Genomic DNA, 23,291 nt, shown 5'->3' with positions numbered 1-23,291 from the left:
GAAGGGATCCTCAGGAGCTTAGCCTAGAATGGGTGGCAGAGCTGGTGGTTGGGAGGCGGGGCTAGTGCTGGGCAGACTTATATGGTCTGTGCCGGGGCTGGTGGTTGGGAGGCGGGACTAGTGCTGGGCAGACTTATACGGTCTGTGCCGGGGCTGGTGGTTGGGCGGCGGGGATAGTGCTGGGCAGACTTATATGGTCTGTGCCAGAGCCGGTGGTGGGAGGCAGGGATAGTGCTGGGCAGACTTATACGGTCTGTACCAGAGCTGGTGGTGGGAGGCGGGGTTGGTGGTTGGGAGGTGGGGATAGGGCTGGCCAGACTTATACGGTCTGTGCCCTGAAGAGGACAGTACAAATAAAAAAGTAGCACATGAATTTATCTTCTTGGGCAGACTGGATGGACCGTGCAGGTCTTTTTCTGCCGTCATCTACTATGTTACTATGTAAATAGGAGGAAATATTTTTTCTCTCGAATAATAGTTAAGCTCTGGAACTCGTTGCCAGAGGATGTGGTAATGGCAGTTAGCATATCTGGCTTTGAAAAAGGTTTGGACAAGTTCATGGAGGAAAAGTCCATAGTCTGTTATTGAGATGGACATGGGGGAAGCCACTGCTTGCCCTGGGATTGGTAGCATGCAATGTGCTACTAATTCAATTCCTGCCAGGTACTTGTGACTTGGAATCACCACTGATGAAAGCAGGATACTGGGCTAGATGGGCCATTGGTCTGATCTAGTATGGCTATTCTTATGTTCTTATGAATCCTTTGAAAGAAAGTCGGGAGAGGGGAGATATGATAGAGACAACTTGTGACATGAATTGGCCACTGCTGGAAGCAGGATACTGGGTTAGATGGACCATTGGTCTGACCCAGTATGGCTATTCTTATGTTCTTATGTATCCTTTGGAAGAAAGGTGGGAAAGGGAAGATATGATAGAGACATTTAAATACCTATGTGGCACAACTGCAAAGGAGTATAGGATGAAGGTGAAAGGGGATATACTCAAAAGTACCCTGAGGAAATACTTCTTCATGGAAAGGGTGATTTCATGGAACAGCCTCCCAGTGGAAGTGGTGGAGACGAAAACAGTATCTGAATTCAAGACAGCTTGGTACAAGTACATAGGATCTCTTAGGGAATGATAAGGAGAGTAAATTGCAAGGATGGGCAGACTGGATAGGCCATATGATCATGGTCTTTATCTGACTTTTGGTACAGTCTCATATCATTTTTGTCACCTTCCTCTGAATTGCCTTGTCTTTTAATGTCCTTAGTGACAAAATTGGGCTATATTGCACATTAATATTAACAGTATATGGTCTTTTTGAATCAGCGTACAGTATGTGGGAGGGACTTGATTTTTTTGGTTATTTTTTTTTTTTTATATTTGTACCCCGCACTTTCCCACTCATGGCAGGCTCAATGCGGCTTACATGGGGCAATGGAGGGTTAAGTGACTTGCCCAGAGTCACAAGGAGCTGCCTGTGCCTGAAGTGGGAATCGAACTCTTTGGTTTACTTCAGGGGTTCCCAAGCCTGTCCTATGACCCCACATCCAGCTGCATTTTCAGTATATTCACAAAGTACATATCTGGCATATATTTGTAGATGTTGCAGGATCAGGACATTCTCATCTTTTCCATGCACAGTCATTGTGGATATACCGAAAAGCCGAATGGAGGTAGAGCAACCAGCAAAGGTTTGAAATTCCTTGTTTCACTCAGTTGGGGAGTTGTGCAAAGCAATGTTTTATATTGGTGTATACTAGAAGATGAAATAATTATATTCACTGCAGAGGAAGTAGAGTCTACAGGATATGTATATTAAAAATATGTATGGTATTTTTAGAGAAAGCAAAGTTACTCACCTGTAGCATGTGTTCTCCAAGGACAGCAGGCCAAGTATTCTCACATTTGGATGTCATCATCTGATGGAGCATGGTGTGGACGCTGTCCAGCATATACAGCGACTAGAAAATTCTAGCATCATCCCACTTTGCATGTGCAGGTGCTTTCCTGCCCCATGTACAAGCGCAGGTTCCTCAGTAGGATAATATAAGTAAAGGAATACAACTCCTAGGGGAGGTGGGAGGATATGCAAGAATACTTGGCCTGCTGTCCTTCAGAGAACACCTGTTAAAGGTGAGTAACTTCGCTTTCTCCGAGGACAAGTAGGCCATTGGTATTCTCACATCTGGGAATCCCTAGCTACTAGGCTCACCGAAAACAATTCCAGGAAAATAGGGACTTTAAATGTTTAGACCTTAAAGTCAATCAACCTTAAACTATATACAAACTACAGCCTGGAACATAACAAAACTGGGTCTAGGAGGGTGGAGTTGGATTCTAGACACCAAACTAATTCTGCACTACTGTCTGATTGAACCGGCTATCATGTTGGGTATCCTGCTCAAGGCATTAATGAGATGCGAATGTGTGTACTGAAGATCACATTGCAACTTTGCAAATCTCCTTGATGGAGGATGATTTTAAGTGGGCTACTGACATAGCCATAGATCTGACATTAGTAGCCTTAACATAACTCTCTAGAGTCAGCCCAGCCAGGCCATAAGTGAAGGAAATGCAATCTGCCACCCAATTGGAAAGAGTGTGTTTGCCAATGGCTACCCTCATCCTGTTTGGGTCAAAAGAAACAAAAAGCTGGGTAGACTGTGTATGGGCTTTAGTCTCCTCCAGATAGAAGGCTAAAGCTTGCTTGCAATCTAAGGTATGCAGTACACTTTTGCCAAGACAGGCATGTGGTTTTGGGAAAAATGTTGGCAGAACAACTGATTGGTTAAGATGGAACTCTGAAACTACCTTGGGAAGGAACTTAGGATGCGTGCAAAGAACTACTCTGTTGTAACGAAACTTTGTATAAGGTGGATCAGCTATTAGGACTTGAAGCTCACTGACAGTGAGCAGAAGTGACACCACCAAAAATACAACTTTCCAGGTCAGATACTTCAGACGACAGGAGTCTAGTGAATTAAAATGAGCTTTCATCAGCACGGTGAGGACAATGTTGAGATCCCATGAAATAGTGGGAGGTTTGACGGGGGCCTCTTACAACATCAAACTTCTCATGAATCAAACAACTAGAGGCTGTAAAGAGACGGGCTTATCCCCTACATGGAGATGGAAAGAACTGATTGCACTGAGATGTACCCTTACAGAACTGGTTTTCAAACCAGACTCAGAGAGCTGCAGGAGGTATTCAAGCAGTTTTTCTGTAGGGCAAGAAAGAGGATCTATAGGGCCTTCTCCATTTAAAAGAATAACTCCTCTTAGTGGAATCTTTCCTGGAAGGAAGCACAATTTTGGAGACACCCTCAAACAGATTCAAGGTTTGAAATTTTATTCTCTCAACATCCAGGCCATGAGAGCCAGGGACTGGAAGTTGGGATGCAGAAAGGACCCTGTGTTCTGCATTGCTCCCAAGTCTACCACCCTGTAATCTCAGTTCATGTCCTCTAGTTCTACTGCTTCTCTGTCTCTGGAAAAGATTTGCATGTATATTGATACCTTTCAAGTATTTAAACAAGTTCTTTATTTCTTGATTTTCCACCCCTTGAGATCATCATCTCGGCAGTTTACAATTTACTAAAATTATATAATAAAAAACATATTAAAGAAAGGACTTCACAATTTAGAAGAGAAGAAGGGAAGGAGTTGAGTCGTTTCTGCTACCGTTGTGTTTCAGTGCCATGGATCCCACTTGCGTTATGACTTTACTTTGTCTTCCTGCAGCTAAGGATCCTTTGTGTTCATCTCTTGTTCCTTGAAATCCTGAAACTGTTTTCGCCTCCACCATTACCACAGGAAGGCTGATCTACACATCCATTATCTTTTTTATGAATAAATATTTCCTTATCTTTCACCTGCTTCTACTGCCTTTAAGTGTCATGTCATGCCTTCTTGTTCTACTGTGCCGTTTCCAGTAAAGTACGTTCACCTCTTGCACATTCTTTATGCCTTTGACATATTTCGCTGTCTCTATCATACCCTTTCTCCATTCTGTCCTTGGTTATACGTACATGGAATTTATGTCTTCCCTCATCAAATTTAAGATGTAGTCTTGCTTATTATTTTTTACATAATTGTGTTTGTTGTGCTTTGCCAGGGTAACGCAGGTGTCTGGCAGTAGTTCAGAAGTTGGTGCACGCTGTTTCCTGCAGTAGAAAATAATTTTCTATTTTCTACCACGGAGGGTGTCCCTGCTAGTAATTGGCAGCACGGCCGCATGGCCACATGCTGACTGATTTACTGCCCAAGTAGCGCATGAGCCCTTACCGCCAAACTGACTGACCATCAACTGTTCAAAAAGTCATTAAAAACATTCTTATTCGCCAAAGCATATTCCCCAGGCAACTCCTCTGTTTAACCCCTCACCCTTGCTGCCTATATGTGATTATCTGCCGGTTGCTTTGCCCCTTTCTCTCATCACATGTAGTCCCCTAGTTCAATCCCAGCCTGTCTCACTCTGTAACTATGTCTTCCATGCATTGTATAGTTTCCTCTTGCATTACTGTAAGCCACATTGTGCCTGCTCTTGTGGGAAAATATGGGGTAAAAATGCACAAAAAAATAAATATCTGTATCATATCACTTCTATCCCTCCTTTCATCTGGGGCATACATATTCAGGTCCTTGTCTCTACTCATTCGTCTTTTGTCACAAGCCCTGTATCATTTTTGTCACTTTTCTCTGTATCACTTCAAGTCTTTTTATGTCCTTAGCTAGATATGGCTTCCAAAACTGAACACAGTACTCTAAGTGGGGGCCTCACCAATGATTTGCAAGGAACATTAACACCCCAGAAGAGGTGCTGTGAAAAGGCTTCCAGAGAGGGAGAGATCTTGCTGGGAAATTGTTTTTAAACTTGGGGAAAGTTAGAATTAAATATGTAACCTCAGGGACTTTATTTTACATTACTCTGCTCACTTAGCAAAGGAGTTTAAGTGTCACCCCCTTGAAAAGGGCCTCTGCTGATTTTCAGGGAGGTCACTAAAACAACAGGGGCTGGGACTGCCAGCTTGGTGGATGGTTTTGGGAAGGGCTAGCCCATGGGGGCAGGATCAAGAGCTTAACAGAAAGCATTGCAAGGAGAAAATTCTGGTCTATGGTAGCCCATCCCCGTGGCGACCCTGAGCACTGAGGGGGAAGTCCTAGGAACCAAGGCAAGAGGAGCTTGCAGTGTGTGGTGACTGAAACCCCTGCTATAGAGCAAAGCATGCCTGCAGAGTGTTACCAACTTGGGAATGAATTGGAGTGCTTGGGGAAAAAGACCCCAGGAAGATGTGAGAGCACGAGTGCCTCACTTCTGGCAGGATTTTCATTGTACGTGTGAATGACCCCTGTTCTGGGATGGGAGAGAGAGAAGTGAGATAACAGACCCGCCAAGTGTCAACCCCCTAGTTGTGGAGTGGGTAATTACAATAATTAATTAAATAAATAAATAAATAGGAATGTCACAGTTTCAAATAGGGTTCCCAAATAAACTCCACGCAACCAAGGGATTTGACAAGAAAAAAAATATTTAATATTTTATTAAATGGTAAAGTAAATAGAAACACCTGGTTATGTTCCTTAATGTTGGTACCAATTGTTAAAGTTTGCTAGTATTAAATAGAAATAGTGCAAGGTGTTAAATACTTTGTGATACGTTACAAAGTTAATAATAAGATGTTCAAAACTACAATTACAGTTACCAAGACCCCAACCCCACTACTGCAATAACATAAAACATCCCAAACATGTACACAACCCCAATTATTGCACTCAGATCTCATATATATATATATTTTTTTTCAATTTGTGTGCACACAATAATGTTATCGGTATATCAAATCTTCGCTAGCATCGCTGCTGTCTTGCGTTGGGTACCTTGGTTTTCTCCACATCCACGTTACCTCAGTTAGCAAGGTCAGCTCACCGGCTCAAGAACTCCAGGATACCTACTGCTCTGACTCAAAGAACTAAAAAAATGAAAATCCTGACTCCTTGTGCTCGGTGTCTGTGCTAACCTCAATCAGTATTTTCTTTGGCAAGGGACCTTGTGGGCTAACTAAATTCAAATAAAAGTTAAGCAAGGGAAATTCCTATCTAACCCTCCCAAAACATGACCCCTTTTCTTTTATTTTGTTATACACCCTCTATTCAACCTCCTAGAGGCAGGCCCTTAACTGCAGGCACTCACAGGGCTCGAGGCTTAGGCTGGGCAGCTCCTTCCCCAGGGCAGGCTCACTTAGGTGTGGACACTCGAACCAGTAGGCTTCTGTGCTGGATCCTCCTGTGGCAGACACTCACACTGGCAGACACTCTAAAAAAGTTCCTTTGGAATCTGGGCACTCAGTGCGGGGGGGGGGGGGGGGTGGTGTCCCTCTGTCTCTCTCTTTGTGGGGCTTCTTCCCTTTCCAGATAGGGTTCTTCTTTACAGGACAGGCAGTCACACGGCCGGCTTTCTCCTCTCTGGACAAGCAAGCACACACATGGAAGGATGCACTGGGTGGACTTCTCTGGGATTCAGGGCCCTTGCCACGCTGCTCCCAACATGTCTCAGCTCCCCAGTGTGGTCTTTCTTCCTCCTCTGCTTTTCTCTCTGCTTGAAAAATGGCCTCTGTGGCTACTGCTGCAGCTCCTCTTCTTGGCCCCAGCTCGCCTGTTCCCCTGCAGCTCAGCTCCTCTTTTGCCCCTGTCTCGCTCCAGACCCCCTTCTCCTCCTCCTCTATTCCTGTCTGCTTTGGTGCCCAGCCCCTTACAGGCTCACCAGTTCTCCCTCTTCATCTGGGGCTCGTCAGTGGGCCCTTCTCTTCCAGCCTGCAGCTCACTCCTGCTTGGGTTTGATCTTCTTCTCCTCCAGCCTGCAGCTGCTTTTTCCTGCCTGAGCATGCCCTTCTCTGCCCCAGCTTACAGCACACTCCTTCCTGGATCCGATCTTCCCCTCTCAGAGCATGCTTTCACCCTTATTTCTCTTTCCCCAGGCTTGCTTCTCTTTCCCAGGTTGCATCTGGGCTCCTATTCTTTTTCTGTTCCACCCCTCCTGTGCTCTGGATTGGCTTGAAATTTGCGCCAATCTATGGGTCAGGCTGCCCCCTGCCACCTCATTGGTCCAAATTCATGCCCTTTAGCAGATCCTGGCTCTTATTGGCTGCCTTCCACACTGCCCCTCAAGATTGCCTTACATGCCCCTCAAGCTCCCAACTCTCCCTGGGGCCTCAGACAGCCAATCAGAAGCCTTGTAACAGGCTTCACTGGATATCCCCCCCACAGTTACAAACTCGTAAAATTTAAACATACCTCTAGCATCTATGGGCACCTGAGTTCTTAGTTCTATAACAGTGCTGGAGCATTTTAAACACTTTAAACATTTTAACTAAAAGGTGTCAGTGCTGTTGCTGGGCTGCCCTGAGACCTCTGTACTTCCCTGTCCTCTGAAAGATGCCTCCCTCTCAGGGAAAGGGGGGGACAAGGTAAAGGCTTCTTTTTTCTATATTTACACAAGTCTCCCGCATTCAGCAGGAGACTTCCTCTTTGGCAGGTCATCTCCCGCACTCCTGCCAAAGCGGGGAAAGTCTCCGCTGAGATATGGCGTTGGCAGGTCCCCCTTCCACCTGGTATTAATTTCCTGGCCACTGCTGCTTCCCCTCTTCAGCAGCAGTGGCCGCGACCAAAAAAAAAACATTAAAATTGGTTGTTTCTCCTTTATCTGTATGGTGAAGACGTGGGGGGAGGGAGGGAATGGGGGGGGGGAGTTGGGAAGGTTACTACACAATGTAAAAATTTGATGACAGATAATGCTGTATCGTTTATTTGTATCAGATGTTCAGAACTTGAATTGTCTCACAAGTCATGTACATTATGGGTGTCATCAATAAAACTGTTGAAACATAAAAAAAAAAAAAAAAGCAAGCGCGGGGCCGCAGCAGCTTTCAAGTATGGGCTGTCGGCTCTGTAGCCGCTCCTCTCTCTTCCCTCTGCCCCTGGAGGAGCAGGAAGTTGACATCGACTTCCTGCTCTGCTCCGGGGACAGAGAGAGGAGCGGTTGCAGCGCTGACAGCCCATGCTTGAAGGCTGCTGCGGCCATGCACTTGCTTTTTAAATTTTTTTGTTAGCTCTTTTTTTTTGTCGCGGCCACTGCTGCTCAACAGGAGAAGCAGCAGTGGCCAGGAAATGATTATCGGGTAGAAGGGGAGCAGAAGGCAGGTAGAATGGAGAGAGTGGGAAGATGGGGAAAGAAGGAGGGGACATGGAGAAGGGCTGGAGAAAGAGAGAAGCTGCAGAAGATGAGGAGAAAGGGGGGATCCTGGCTGAGAGCAGAAAGAGGGAAGACGCTGGAAGGAAGGGTAGGGAGAGATCAGGAGAGACATTGAAGGATGGGGAGAGAGAAGGGGGGACATGATGAATGGAAAAGGGTAGAAAGAGAGACACTGGATGGAAAGAAGGGGATAGAGAGAGAGACACTGGATGGAATGATCGGGAGAGGGGGGGTAGACTGATGGAAGGATAAGGAGAGAAAGAGGGAAGACGGAAGGATGGGGAGAGAAAGACGCTAGATGGAAGGATAGGGAGAGAGAGGGAAGACTATTTAGATTGTGAGCTCTTTGAGCATGGACTGTCTTTTCATGTATGGTGTACAGCGCTGCGTATGCCTTGTAGCGCTATAGAACTGATAAGTAGTAGTAGTAGTAATAGTAGTAGTAGTAGTCCTGGCGGGACCTCTTAAAGATTTATTTAATAGATCTTTAGAGACGGGAGAGGTTCCACGGGATTGGAGACAAGCGGATGTGGTCCCTCTTCACAAAAGTGGAGACAGGGAAGAAGTGGGAAACTACAGACCGGCAAGTCTCAAGTCGGTGGTAGGAAAAATAATGGAGTCACTGCTGAAAGAAAGGATAGTTACTGTAACTTTCTAGAAGCCGACGGGTTACAGGACCCGAGACAACATGACTTTACCAAAGGAAAATCCTGCCAAACGAATCTGATTGACTTCTTTGACTGGGTGACCAAAGAATTGGATGAAGGACGCACGCTAGATGTAATCTACTTGGACTTCAGCAAAGCCTTGAATATGGTCCCCAACAGAAGACTCGTGAATAAGCTGAAAGGGTTGAACTTAGGACCGAAAGTGGTGAACTGGATAAGAAACTGGTTGACCTACAGGTGGCAGAGGGTGGTGGTAAATGGAATCAGCTCGGAGGAAAGGAAGGTGAGCAGTGGAGTTCCTCAGGGGTCGGTGCTGGGGCCTATTCTGTTTAATATATTTGTGGGAGATGTTGCTGAAGGGTTGGAAGGAAAGGTGTGCCTTTTTGTGGATGACAAGAAAATAGCCAATAGAGTGGATATCCTGGAGGGTGTAGAAACGATGAGAAGGGATCTTTGAACCTTAGAAGAATGGTCGAGGGTCTGGCAGTTAAAATTTAATCTCTTCACATACAAGGGGATAAGTCTGAATTCCCAGAGTCCTATTGACTAACATGTAACCATAAAGTACTCTGGTCAAGAATTTTTTAAAAATTAGTTTCTTTTACACATTTTATTATTTCAACTTACTATTACACTTATATATATATTTTTTCCCCTTTTCCCTTTGAGGCTTACGATCAGCACACTCTCACTCCACATTCACAGCGTTATTCATTCCTCACTCTACTTATTTTCCGAATGGACGCATGCATTGAATATTTTGATCTTATACACACTGTCACTTGTTCGTTACATTATTTAAACATATACAATTTGTTGAGTTCCCAGCTCCTGAGTCCTTTGCTTGTGCACAAAATATTCTTACTAGTGCAATGTGTTGTCCGTTATGTTCTCTGTTGTGGTCTACAAGTTTTTAATCCAGATGTATGGTAAAATCGCCACTTATCTCTTATAATGTCATATATACTGCATTTGTGATTCAGGAGCCACTTCTCAATGTCTTCAAGATTGTCTTGACCTCAAAATGGTTGCCACACTTTTCTCAAATTGTTGATTCACAGTGTGCATTCTTGTTCCCTCCATTCATGTGAACACTTAGACGTGGCTGAGAGGCATCTGCATATTCCTCCAAATGAAAACCAATTACTGATTCATCATCGGTTCCTCGATGTGGGACCTCATTTTGTGGTGCTTCCTCAGGAGGAACCACTTCTTAATCAGCGGGAGTACTGTCCTGGCGGACCATCAAACTTCCACCACTGAAACTTCAGTGAATGTGAAAGTGGAGTGAATGTGGAGTGAGAGTGTGAAGATCGTAAGCCTCAAAGGGAAAAGGGGGAAAATATATATATAAGTGTAATAGTAAGTTGAAATAATAAAATGTGTACGGGAAACTCATTTTTAAAAAATTCTTGACCGGAGTAATTTATGGTCATGAGTTAAAATTTAATGCCAAGAAATGTAGAGTGATGCACTTGGGGTGCAGAAACCCAAAAGAGAGATACCGGATAGGAGGGGAGAGATCAGTAAGCTCGACTCAGGAGAGAGACCTTAGGGTGTTGGTGTCCGAGGATCTGAAGGTGAAGAAACAATGTGACAAGGTGACGGCCGTGGCCAGAAGGATGCTAGTCTGCATAGAGAGGGGTACAGCCAGCAGAAGAAAGGAGGTGTTGATGCCCCTCTACAAGTCATTGGTGAGGCCCCACTTGGAGTATTGTGTTCAGTTTTGGAGGCTGTATCTTGCTAAAGATGTAAAAAGACTGGAAGTGGTGCAAAGAAAAGCTACAAAAATGGTATGGGATTTGCGTTGCAAACCGTACGAGGAGAGACTTGCTGACCTGAACATGTATACCTTAGAGGAAAGGAGAAACTGGGGTGACATGATACAGATGTTCAAATATTTGAAAGGTATTAATACGCAAATGAACCTTTTTTGGAGACGGGAAGGCAGTAGAACTAGAGGACATGAATTGAGGTTGAAGGGGGGCAGACTCAGGACTAATGTCAGGAAGTATTTTTTCACGGAGAGGGTGGTGGATATGTGGAATGCCCTCCCGTGGGAGGTGGTGAAGATGAAAATGGTAATGGAATTCAAACATGCATGGGATAAATACAAAGGAATCATGTTTAGAAGGAATGGTTCCATGGAATCTTAGAGGAGATTGGGTGGTGACACCAGTAAATGGGAATCAAATGGGAGCTGGGCAGACTTCTGCGGTCTATGCCCTGATTGTGACTGAATAGATAGGGATGGGCTAGAGTGTAAATTTTAAGGGGCTTCGATGTTAGCTGCAGAACTTAATACAAGAACAGTGCTGGGTAGACTTCTACGGTCTGTGCCCTGAGAAAGGCAAGGACAAATCAAACTCGGGTATACATATAAAGTATCACATACCATGTAAATGAGTTTATCTTGTTGGGCAGACTGAATGGATCATACAGGTCTTTATCTGCTGTCATTTACTATGTTACTATATATGTTACTATGAGTAAGTGGAACCAGAGTTATATAAGGAATAGTTTTTCTTAGCATATAAAGTCTCTGCTACAGTTCCATAGGCTAGCATTTAAGGGGGCTACCTTACAGTAACTATAGCATTAGTATAAACCACAGCTAATAGGCACAGGAAGCCTCAGTTTAGACTAATTCCCACCCACCCCTGGCCTTATCTCTGATTTATAGGCCCTTGAGCCAATTAGGAGGCTACAAATTGAATAAGGACATCTCTATCAGCCAGTAATTAGCTCTTAGAAATACAGTCTATTTAGATCCATAGAAGGGAACCTACTAATAACATTAACATAATGACAATCATAATAACAACTAAATATTAGCATAGCCTACCATATAACTACAATCTTAGGAGACTTTAGTTTACATATTCTCTTTCCATTAGAAACTTAATTAAGAAATCACCAATAATAAGATGCAGGCAGTAGTGCAGCAGCAAGATGGGAGCTATCCAGGCTTTTCTACTGAGTGTTACTTGTTTGATTATCTCCCAGTTGGTAAGAAGTCATATATGTGTACTCAGTGCAAAGAACTCCTAGCACTCAGGGAACAGGTCCAGTCTCCACAGGCTAGAATAGCAGACTTGGAGGAGCTGAGGCAGACAGAAAGGTTTATAGAGGAGGCCCACAGGGACATAGTAAAGAAGTCCTACCTCTAGTTTAGCAATCTCAGTGCTGCCATGGAGAAAAATGGTCTCCTGAAAGGAGAGCATCACTGTGGAGAGGCAGGAAGTGATCCTGTAGCCAGGACTTGCCATCCAGGGGATGCAACATCCTCTCACAGGATGTGTCTCAAGGGGCTTCTGCCTAGGAAAGAATGGTTAGGTCCACCATTGTAGTTGGAGATTCAATCATTAGGCATTGATAGCTGGATGGCACCCACCTCTTTCCTTTACTGTGGCTGCCTCTCTGATATAATTTCCTGTTTCGTCAGATGCTCAGGCAGCCGCAGTAAAGAGAAGAGGCGGTTGCTGGCAGCAGGGCAGCGTATGGGAATCACTGCCGCTGCTGGGTTTGGAACTTGAATAAACAGGTAAACGCCGTGAACGGGCTGGAGGTAGGATGGGAGGGCAGCATTTTGACTCGGGAGGGGAGGCAACTTGGCATGGGGTGGGGAGCGGCATCTCGGCCCGGGAGCAGCATCTCTTCATGGGGGGGGGGGGGGGGTGGCATCTTAGCTCCTCCTCAGGTGGCATCTTGCCTTGGGCCAGCACTGGGTCTATAAAATATTGAGTGGACTAGACATGAATTGCTTTTACTCTTTCCAAAAATACTAGGACTAGGGGGCACACAATGAAGCTACAAAGTACTAAATTTAAAATGAATCAGAGAATATATTTCTTCACACAATGTGTAATTAAACTCTGGAACTCATTGTCAGAGAATGTAGTAAAAGCACTTAGCTTAGCGGGGTTAAAAAAGGATTGGATGACTTCCTAAAGGAAAAGTCCATAGACCATTATTATGATGGACTTGGGGAAAATCCACTGCTTATTTCTAAAATAAGCAGCATAAAATGTATTGTACTGTTTTGGGATCTTGCCAGGCACTTGTGACCTGGATTGGCCACTGTTGGAAACAGGAAGCTGGACTTGATGGACCTTCGGTCTGTCCCAGAATGGCAATACTTATTTACTTATGACCAGCACCAAGTTGCAATAAGTTTACAGCTCAAGCTTCTGTTCAAAGAATCTTTGAAGACAGAAGTGGATCTGCAAGTCTGGAGAGAGGTAGATGTACCCGTCTTTAGCAAAAATGGTAATCAGGAAAATAAAAAGCAGGTTAGTCTGACTTTGATGGGGCTACTCTTAAAGAGATTAGTGGGGGGAGGGGGGGAATTAGAGTAATCAGTTCTGGCTTAATATAATAATACAGTTTGCATCCAGGAAATAAAATACATTTCATTAAAAAATAACAACACGTAATCTTTGTGTAATTTTGGGGTTAACATATGCCAAGAATTCAGTATCCTATACAGACCTGGATTTCCCAAGAAGTCTACTGATTTGCTCCAACTAGAGACCAGAAAGCAGCCAGAAGAAACCTGAAATTTACAAATAGCTTGTTTAGATTATGGGTTCCTTTTAAAATCATATAGTGAACTGTCCAGGATACTGCCATAAGTAACTCTGGAGAAAAATAAAATAAAATTTGACTAGTGAATTCAATTAAGTATATTATCAGCTTCTCAGTACTTTCCTGTATTCCTGAAAACTGTAGTTCAACCAACTGCAAAAGAGAAAGGGTTCATGATGTCATCAATATGAGACTCTCAACCCTCAATAAAGACTATATTGGTATGATTGACTTAACTGTTGTTGCTACTGCTGCTGTTTGATGTCTGAGGAAATTCTCTAACTTAATTTGTTCCTGCACTCAGCACTTTAGTTTTGGCTGTAGCTCTGTAACCCCACTGACATCATCAATACAGGAAATACAGAGTCCTGAATAAATTTGACCAGCATTTCAACATAGCAAAGGGGTGTACCTCTTTGTGCTCCCCTTAGTGCAACTGAAGTGCCCAAAGTTTATAGATATCGTAGAAAATACGATTTTTATATTGTGGATTTATTTGCTGGAGTTTGCTGGGGGTTTGTGGACTTTATTTTGGAGATTGGGGATGATGAGGTTAGGCTTGGTGGATGTTCTTTGGTCAATTGTGTCAAGGAGAAGGTGACCAGTAGTGGGGTGGTATGTATGTTAAGGCACGTGAGGGATGAGGATTGGCAATTGGTAGGCCTGTGAGTGGAAAGGGAAGCCTGCTCCTGGCAAGGCATGGGCAACAGGAAAAGAGTGGAGTGGTTGATATGCAGAAGTAATTTGAGTGGGTTGGTTTGTGCTGTGGACAGAGTTTGGTTCCAATTTCAGCAGTGGAACAAATTGGGGTTGTGTTAGGTGATGAACATTATGGGAGGTGTGAAGATGCTGTATCAGATGCTAACATCTATCACAGGGGGAGGGGCAGAAGAAGGCTAGACTGTGGGAGGAGAGTCATAGCAGCCATTTTGAAACTGGAGCTGGCATGGACTAGGGATCACTCCTACTGCAACCTCACCACTGGATCATCAGGGCTTTGAAGGTAGACTCGGGGGGCCTTCTCTTGGTTGAGTGAAGGGGGAAGCACTTAGGGGGGGGGGGCTCTGGGATCGAGAAGGCTGTTTCTGTTCAGGGGCAAGGGATGTGCAGAATGTGGCAGGGGTAGGGGGGAAGAAAGGAATGCAGTGCAGTCTCAGATTATTTGACTTTTTTGTTATCCAACAACATGTCAGTCCCGTTTACATCTCATAATCAAGACTCTACCGCAGTATTTCCCAAGTCTAGTCCTGGAGTACCCCTTGTCAGTTAGGTTTTCAGGATATCCACATTGACTATGCATGAACTTGATTTGCATACAATGCATCCATTATATGCAAATCTCTTTCATGCATATTCATTGTGGATATCCTGAAAACCTGACTGGCAAGGGGTACTCCAGGACCAGACTTGGGAAACACTGCTCTACTGTACTAGCAGAAACCTGCATTGGTGTGCCAAAAAGGTAGGTGCACCTGCTTATGCTATCAACAGAAACACTATCCCAGCATCTACATGCTACTTAGCAATTGTCACCAATGGATAGGCGTAGTTTGACTGTTTCATTTGGGGGGGCAAAGAATGGGCGGAGCATATTAGCATATCATTTGCATATATACATATGCAAATGAATATGCTAATATGGAGGAAGGAAATGAAATTTACAGGCAAAATATCACAGATGCACATTTCAAAAAGCTGACACATTTCAATTAATAAATTATGAATAAAATACTTTTATTTACCTTTGTTGTCTGATCATTTAGTTTTTCTATTCGCTTTGATCCCAGTGTCTTCTGTTTTATGCAGTGTCTTCTTTCCAGTAGGCTTCCCTCTGCTCCCCACCCTCCCAGTCCCATCCATCTCTTGCTCCTTCCCTCTGCTCCCCACCCCTCCCAGTTCCATCCATCTTCTGTTCCTTCCCTCTGCTCACCATCCCTCCGTCCCATCCATCTTCTGCTCCTTCCCTCTGCTGTGCCTGACCTCTCCCAATCCCATCAATCTCCTGGTCCATCCCTCTGCTCCCCACCCCTCGCAGTCCAAACCATCTCTTGCTCCTTCCCTCTGCTCCCCACCCCTCCCAGTCCCATCCATCTTCTGCTCCTTCCCTCTGCTGTGCCTGACCTCTCCCAATCCCATCAATCTCCTGGTCCATCCCTCTGCTCCCCACCCCTCGCAGTCCAAACCATCTCTTGCTCCTTCCCTCTGCTCCCCACCCCTCCCAGTTCCATCCATCTTCTGTTCCTTCCCTCTGCTCACCATCCCTCCGTCCCATCCATCATCTGCTCCTTCCCTCTCCTGTGCCTGACCTCTCCCAATCCCATCCATCTCCTGGTCCATCCCTCTGCTCCCCACCCCTTGCAGTCCCAACCATCTCTTGCTCCTTCCCTCTGCTCCCCACCCCTCCCAGTCCCAACCATCTCTTGCTCCTTCCCTCTGCTCCCCACCCCTCCCAGTCCCATCCATCTTCTGCTCCTTCCCTCTGCTGTGCCTGACCTCTCCCAATCCCATCAATCTCCTGGTCCATCCCTCTGCTCCCCACCCCTCACAGTCCAAACCATCTCTTGCTCCTTCCCTCTGCTCCCCACCCCTCCCAGTCCCATCCATCTTCTGTTCCTTCCCTCTGCTCACCATCCCTCCGTCCCATCCATCTTCTGCTCCTTCCCTCTGCTGTGCCTGACCTCTCCCAATCCCATCCATCTCCTGGTCCATCCCTCTGCTCCCCACCCCTCGCAGTCCCAACCATCTCTTGCTCCTTCCCTCTGCTCCCCACCCCTCCCAGTCCCAACCATCTCTTGCTCCTTCCCTCTGCTCCCCACCCCTCCCAGTCCCATCCATCTTCTGTTCCTTCCCTCTGCTCACCATCCCTCCGTCCCATCCATCTTCTGCTCCTTCCCTCTGCTGTGCCTGACCTCTCCCAATCCCATCCATCTCCTGGTCCATCCCTCTGCTCCCCACCCCTCGCAGTCCCAACCATCTCTTGCTCCTTCCCTCTGCTCCCCACCCCTCCCAGTCCCATCCATCTTCTGTTCTTTCCCTCTGCTCACCATCCCTCTGTCCCATCTATCTTCCCTCTGCTCCCCACCCCCCCACAAGGTCCAAGATGGTGACTCCGTTTACCCCCTCTCTTCCTCCCTCCCTCTGGCGCAGGCAGCAGTCTTTTCCAGCGTTCCTGGCAGCGGTAGCGATGTACACACTGCCTTCGGTCTGCCCCGGAAGCCTTCTCTTCAAGTTCCTGTTCCCACCTATGCGGGAACAGGAACTTGAAGAGAAGGCTTCGGGGCAGAGCCAAAGGCAGCGTGTACATCGCTACCGCTGCCAGGAACGCTGGAAAAGACTGCTGCCTGCGCCGGAGGGAGGGAGGAAGAGAAAGGGGTAGACAGACACGCTGCTCTCCGTCCGCTTGGCTTCCCTGCCCTCTCTGTCTGCGTACCGCCCGAAAGGAAATGACGTCAGAGGAAGGCGGGACGCAGATAGAGAGGGCAGGGAAGCTAAGCGGATGGAGAGGAGCGCGTGCCTGCATGTGGTTTCTTTTTTTTTAAACTAATGGCGCGGCGGCGCCTCGCGTTGTTTGGGGGGGGCATTGCCCCCCCTCGCCCCCCCCAGTCTACGCCTATGCACCAATGCCTAATCCTCCCACAGAAGTTGCTTGACAGATCCAGGCTGTCAAAAGTCCGGACCTTTGAAACAACAGAAGATGTTTGACAGCCCCCCTACCCCACCCAGCACAAGGCCTGGAGGTCCAGTAGACCCTCAGGCCCCTCACCCTCAAAACACAAAAACTCTGGTGGTCCAGTGGGACCGATAGTTTCATCCCCCACTCTCCTACCTGTCAACATGAACTAAAATGCCCTGATGGTCCAGTGGACCGCTATCCCCCCTCCCAATACCCCTCTCCCACCCACGGCCTACCTCATTGTATTAGTTGGAAGAGGGAGGAACTAGCACTTCCTCCCTCCTTTTTGGGTACTTCCTCAAAATAGCGGCATCCTGCCCTACCCAGTTCATCCCAGGATGCACTGGGCAGGACAGGGTGCCACCATTTTGAGGAGGCACCCAAGGAGGAGTGAGGGAGTGCTAGTCCCTTCCTCCCCCAACTACTACAACGAGGTAGGCTGTGGGTGGGGGCATCAGGAAGGGGGATAGTGGTCCACTGGACCACCAGGGCATTTTAGTTCATGTTGGAGGGGAAGGTGAAGCTAGCAGTCCCACTGGATCACCAGGGCATTTTAGTTCATGTTGGGGGGTGGGAGGGTGGGAGAGGGAAGCTAGCGGTCCCACTGGACCACCAGGATTTTTGCATTTTGGGGTGGGGGGCCTGGAGTGTCCACTGGACCTCCAGGCCTTGTGTTTGGAGAGTGACCTTAGGTCTGACAAGTCAGGGAGAAAATCCTGGACCTGTCAGACATCTTCAGTGGGTCTCTTTCATTCCTCCTTTGTGGGCAAGCCCTAGCTCCAGCTCCGAGCTGGCATAGGGTTTGCAGTGGAAACAGCACCCTTGCTTGGCGCACTGTACATTGATCATTAGGGAGGAATGCAAGAGACCCTCGTTTGCATACATTTGCATGCAATTAGTGATCAGAACTGGCAAGTGCATTGTTTCACGCACTGGCCAACTCTGATCATTGGGCGGAAGCAAACATGGGAGCTAGCAGGGCGCTATTGACCTCTAGCGCCTGTGTTTGCTTTTGATGATCTGGTTAGATGTGAGGCTTCTAGGTATTGATGAATGTATTTATTTGAAGCACCAACTGTAAAAGGAGTCAAAGTTCATTCAAATATTGAAAGGCTCAACAAGGAGCAGTGTTTCAGTGTGTAAACAGACCTATAAGCGCGTGTCTCATAAACTCACACCGGTATCTGAAAAAGACGATAGAGAAGGATTTACTAAGATCTCAACAATTTGGCCAACACATGTCTACACGATATTCAGTTGCTGTGATATTTTCTGTTAGGCATCCATCTCATGCAGTGCTATCCTGGAGGCACACCTATCCAGTCAGGTTTTCAGGATTACCACAGTGAGAGAGAGTTGCATGCAACAGTTATCAAGTATATACAGATTTTTCTCATAAATATTCATAGTGATAAACTTGAAAATCCAGCTGGCTAGGTGTGCTTCCAGGAGAGAGCGAAGAAGCACTAACCTAATGGTTAAGCCATCCCTGGTGAGAGGAAGGTCATTACTTATATTTATTATTTTATTTTTGTACTGCAATGGTTTTACATAGGGTTACCATATGTCCGGATTTACCAGGACATGTCCTCTTTCTGAGGACATATCCGGGCAACCGGGCGGGTTTTGCCAATCTGCCCATTTGTCCGGATTTCTGGACAAACGGGCAGGCTGGTGGGTGGGCCTATGGCTCAGCAAGAAACTATAAAAAAAAAGCTCCTTCACCACTCCAACCAGCAGCAGAAAGAATTCATCTGAGCCTCAATCACAAAGACTTCTTTCCCCATCAAAGAATCCACCATCCAGCTAAGAGAAAAGACCTCTTTCACCACTCCAGTCAGCAGAAGAATACATGTGAGCCTCAATCAAAGTGAGTTACTATTAATCCAGTATAGTTAATAATTCAGCCTTGCTACCAATATTTATCTTGTGGCACATTTCTCTTGAGTGAAATCCCTAAACTGCCTTCTAAAATCATTGCATTACCTGTATTTTAAATAAACTTTATTTATACCTGAGAATATATTCTGAGCCTAAATCTCAGCAATACTTTATAGAATAAGCTTAAATTTCCATGCGCATTATAGAATACTAGTAAAAGAGGCCCGTTTCTGAGCAAATTAAACGGGCGCTAGCAAGGTTTTCGTCGGCAACACCCCCCCCGCCAACCCCTTTGTTGTTGTGGCATTGCTCCGCCCTCAATGTCATGACGTTTGACGCGAGGGCAGGGCCCGTAGCGATTTCCCACCCCCCCCGCCTCCCTGCCTCCCTCCCTGTGAAGCCCTTGGTTGTTCTGCCATTGCTCCGCCCTTGGGGGCGGGGCCCGTAGCAATTTCCCCCGCCTCCCTGCCTCCCTCCCTGCCAACCCCTTTGTTGTTCTGCCATTGCTCCGCCCTCGAGGGCGGGGCCCGGAGCGATTTTGGTGGCTTCACCACCACGAACCTTCGAACCTTTTTGAAGGAAGTCAGGGCTTGGCTTCACTGACGTCACTGTCCTCAGAACGTTGAAGTTGAGTTTTATATATATAGATGCCGAGCACCAATCCGTGTGACTAAATTTAGTCACAGGCAGTTATGACAAGTAAAACTTGGTGTAAATCCCAATACTTAAATTAGACATGGACCAGGTGTATTCTATAACAACGCACATAGATTTGAGAAACACCCATGACCTGACCTGTCCATTCCACACCCATGGTTTTTTAGAACAGACATTGAGAGAGACAAGAAGGCTTCTTATGGAGCTCTGTCTTTGAATTGTGGCTGTAATTCTCTTACAGACACGCTGACTTATGAGAAACTTTCCCGCTATCTGAGGCATTGGACTTAGATATCTTACACACTGCAGTACAGAGACCTTGACCCCTGAGGCAGGCACCCTTTGCGCTGAAACATGGCCCATGTCGGGTCACTTGTCAATAAAGAACCACTATTGTCTCAGTCTTGAAGGCCCAGTGTTACTTTTTCTGTTTGTATACTTTATATGTGTGCTGTATTACCCTCTCTATCTATTTCATTCCACACCCATGGCCATGCCCCCTTTTCAACTATGCAACTTAGAATTTATGCACATCATGTTGCAGAATACGCTTAGACAGTTGTGTGCGTAAATTCTAATTAATGCCAATTAGTGTCAATAATTGCTTGTTAAGTGGCAATTATTAGCACTGATTGGCTTGTTTACTAAGTTGCACATGCAAATCCGGAATATGACTGGATTTCCATGCGCAACTTGTCGTGCTATATAGAATCTGAGGTAAGTGTCCAATTGTGCATGCAATTTTAGGGGGTAATGAGCATGTTCTAGTTTTAGTGTTTCATAGAAAATTGAATGGAATTTTCTGACAAACACACACAGAAGCATTAAAAAGTTCAACCCCATCACCCTTTTAAAAACAAGATTCCCAGCTTCACACATGATTTTTCAGCTTTCTTCATGAAACACGCTTGAATGTTACACACACTGCTTTTAATTTTCTAGGGGGGCCCTTTTACTAAGCCACATAAGCGTCTATGCGTGTCTAACGTGCGCCAAAATGGAGTTACCACCCGGCTACCGTGTGGCTCTTGCAGTAATTTCATTTTTGGCACACGTCCGATACGCGTCTGAAAAATAATTTTTATTTTCAGACATGCGCATCGGACGTACGCCAAGTGGCATTTGACGTGCATAGGTCATTACCACCCAGTTACCAGGTGAGACTTGACCGCTAGGTCAATGACTGGCGCTAAGGTCTCAGACCCAAAATGGATGAGCGGAAATTTTGATTTTGCCACATGTCCATTTTCGGCAAAAGGTTTTAAAAGGCACTTTTTGCAGGTGCGCTGAAAAATGATTCTGTGTGCGTCCAAAACATGTGCCTACACTACCGCAGGCCATTTTTCAGGCCACCTTAGTAAAAGGACCCCTAGGGCAGCAAACTACAAGTAAGCTGTTCACTTCACAGTATATAGTCCACTAAACATAGCACCGACTTCAGAATGTATTGCCAGTTTTTGATCAGGCATAAGTGAAGTTACCAGCTACTGTAAAGTAATTTATGTGGTTAAAATATACTCTGAAAACAATCTTCTGATTTGACACTGCTAAGTTTTCTGTACTGACTGCACAGTTTGCTAGCATCACTCCCTTGGCATTCTGTAAATGTTCAGTGGAAGCAGAAAAATATGAAGATCAGGATGTGATTTCTTGAGCTGATGTTAGCAGACAATTCCTGTGGTTGACAGAGCCCTTGCCTGAAAGACTGGTGTTTTATTGTGTAGCAACTGAATACTTTTAAGATGTCCTTCTCTTCTGGCTAAGAATCAGAATGTCACTCCAGCAGGAGCTGGGGCATCGGGTCTGGTGCCTGTGGAATGATGCCACAACTAATGACAGACAGAGTTGGTGTTGTTGTGTGTTCACATCAAACTGGCAGTTTTCCTCTCTGCCTTTTTGCTTCTGGATAGAATTTTCATATTGCATCTACAGCTCTTCAGTAGGGCCATACACCAGGATTCCCTCCGGTACCCTGTAATCCTGAACTTTGAATCCAGCCACTGAGTGTCACTCTTGGGTGATAACCGTAGCAGCGAGCGCTGAGTGCACGCTCTCTGCAGAATTCCCAATCCTCGCTGACCCAAGGAGCAGAAGACTCAGCCTGGGAATTGAACTGAGGAACCTTTCCATGCCAATGCACAGCACTGCCATTGAGCCATCAGGTTGGGCCAAGCTGCCTGTTTTAGCTAGAGCTGCTTTTACCTATGAGTAAAACGGGGCAGATGCCCGGGTCTTGTCTAATAGGGGGCCCATAGGTAAAAATGGGCCCAGTGTACAAGATTCACCACCCTTAATACACCACAGAGGATTACAGAAATTCTTGCAAAATTCCCTTGCTAGTGAAGAAAGACAGCAACTAAAAGAAAGCATTCTGAACAGCCTAAGAAGCAGGTGGAAAGTGATTGGCCCTTAAAGATTGCCAATCAACTGTGCTACACACGGCCAAACTATCAGCTCCCAATACGCTGTCTTTTGACTGGCTGAGGGCATCCCTGTGCCCCATCTCACTCTGTCAAGTGAGAGCACTTGGCCTACTCAGGCAGTCATATGGTGCCCTCAGCAATATTCCAGTAAGCATCACTAGTCTGTAAATCCCCACTACAGCCCAGGAGCTTTCCATCTCTTGCTTTTCCTCACTGTAATGACCCCCATGGTACAATTGTTCAGGACACTGTCAGAATGCCTTGTTCTTGTCCTGAGGCCTATGCTATCACTGTCCCTCTCTGCCTGGAAACTGAGTAAAGGTAAGACCTATTCTAAGTACTATTTGGGGGATGAAGGGTCTTCTGAAGGGAGAGGAGAGGTTCTCAAAGATACAATGGAGGACTGACTGGTGAAGAAGTCAGTGGAAAGGTGTGAGGAGGGAAAAGATGAATGCCTGATGAGGGAGGGGGGCCTGAAAGGAGAAGTGGTTGTTTTGATGGAAAAAGAGGGAATGCCCTGATGGGAGGGAGTATGGGCAGGGGCAACAGAACACCTGTTTGGTTGGAGGAGCCAAACAAAGCAATCTCTGGTCCCATCCCAGAGCTCTCAAATTGCTGATCTTGTGTTGGGTAAAATATTGGTGGGGCCATAGCTCTTGTAGCCTACCCCATTCCACTGCCTATGAGTATGGGGAAATGGGTGCTTTGACGGAGGCTGGTTAGGAAGAGGGGGAAATGGAAGCCCTTCAAGGGGAAGCTGTGGAGAAAAGGCCTTGAGGGGCAGCAGCAGATCACTGTACAATTGTGACATGCAAAGGCTGGAATTTAAAAAAAATAGGGGGGGGGGGGATATCCCTTGAGAACTGCAAATAAAACCATGCCACAGCTGGGACAGATTTTTAGTGGGAGCCGAATTTAATATGGGTGGGCACTGCCTCCAGCTCTTCTTTCATTGCTCTCTGCTGCTGGTAACTGGGTATGGCCCCTGAATGAAGGCGTATGCTAAGCCGAAAGGATGAGAGAAGAGAACTACCAGGTTTAAAAACAACAACAAAAAATCGCCCTGTGATGCATTATTTTGTTTTTGCTTTAGTATGCAGGGTAATAACATCCGATCGTCCAAGCTTTTTCTCTCTTGGCAGTGAGT

Source organism: Microcaecilia unicolor, chromosome 7 (assembly GCF_901765095.1).
Source record: "Microcaecilia unicolor chromosome 7, aMicUni1.1, whole genome shotgun sequence".
NCBI classification, from domain to species: Eukaryota; Metazoa; Chordata; class Amphibia; order Gymnophiona; family Siphonopidae; genus Microcaecilia; species Microcaecilia unicolor.
The sequence above is the reverse complement of the archived record's forward strand: the minus strand, read 5'-3'. Positions refer to the sequence as shown.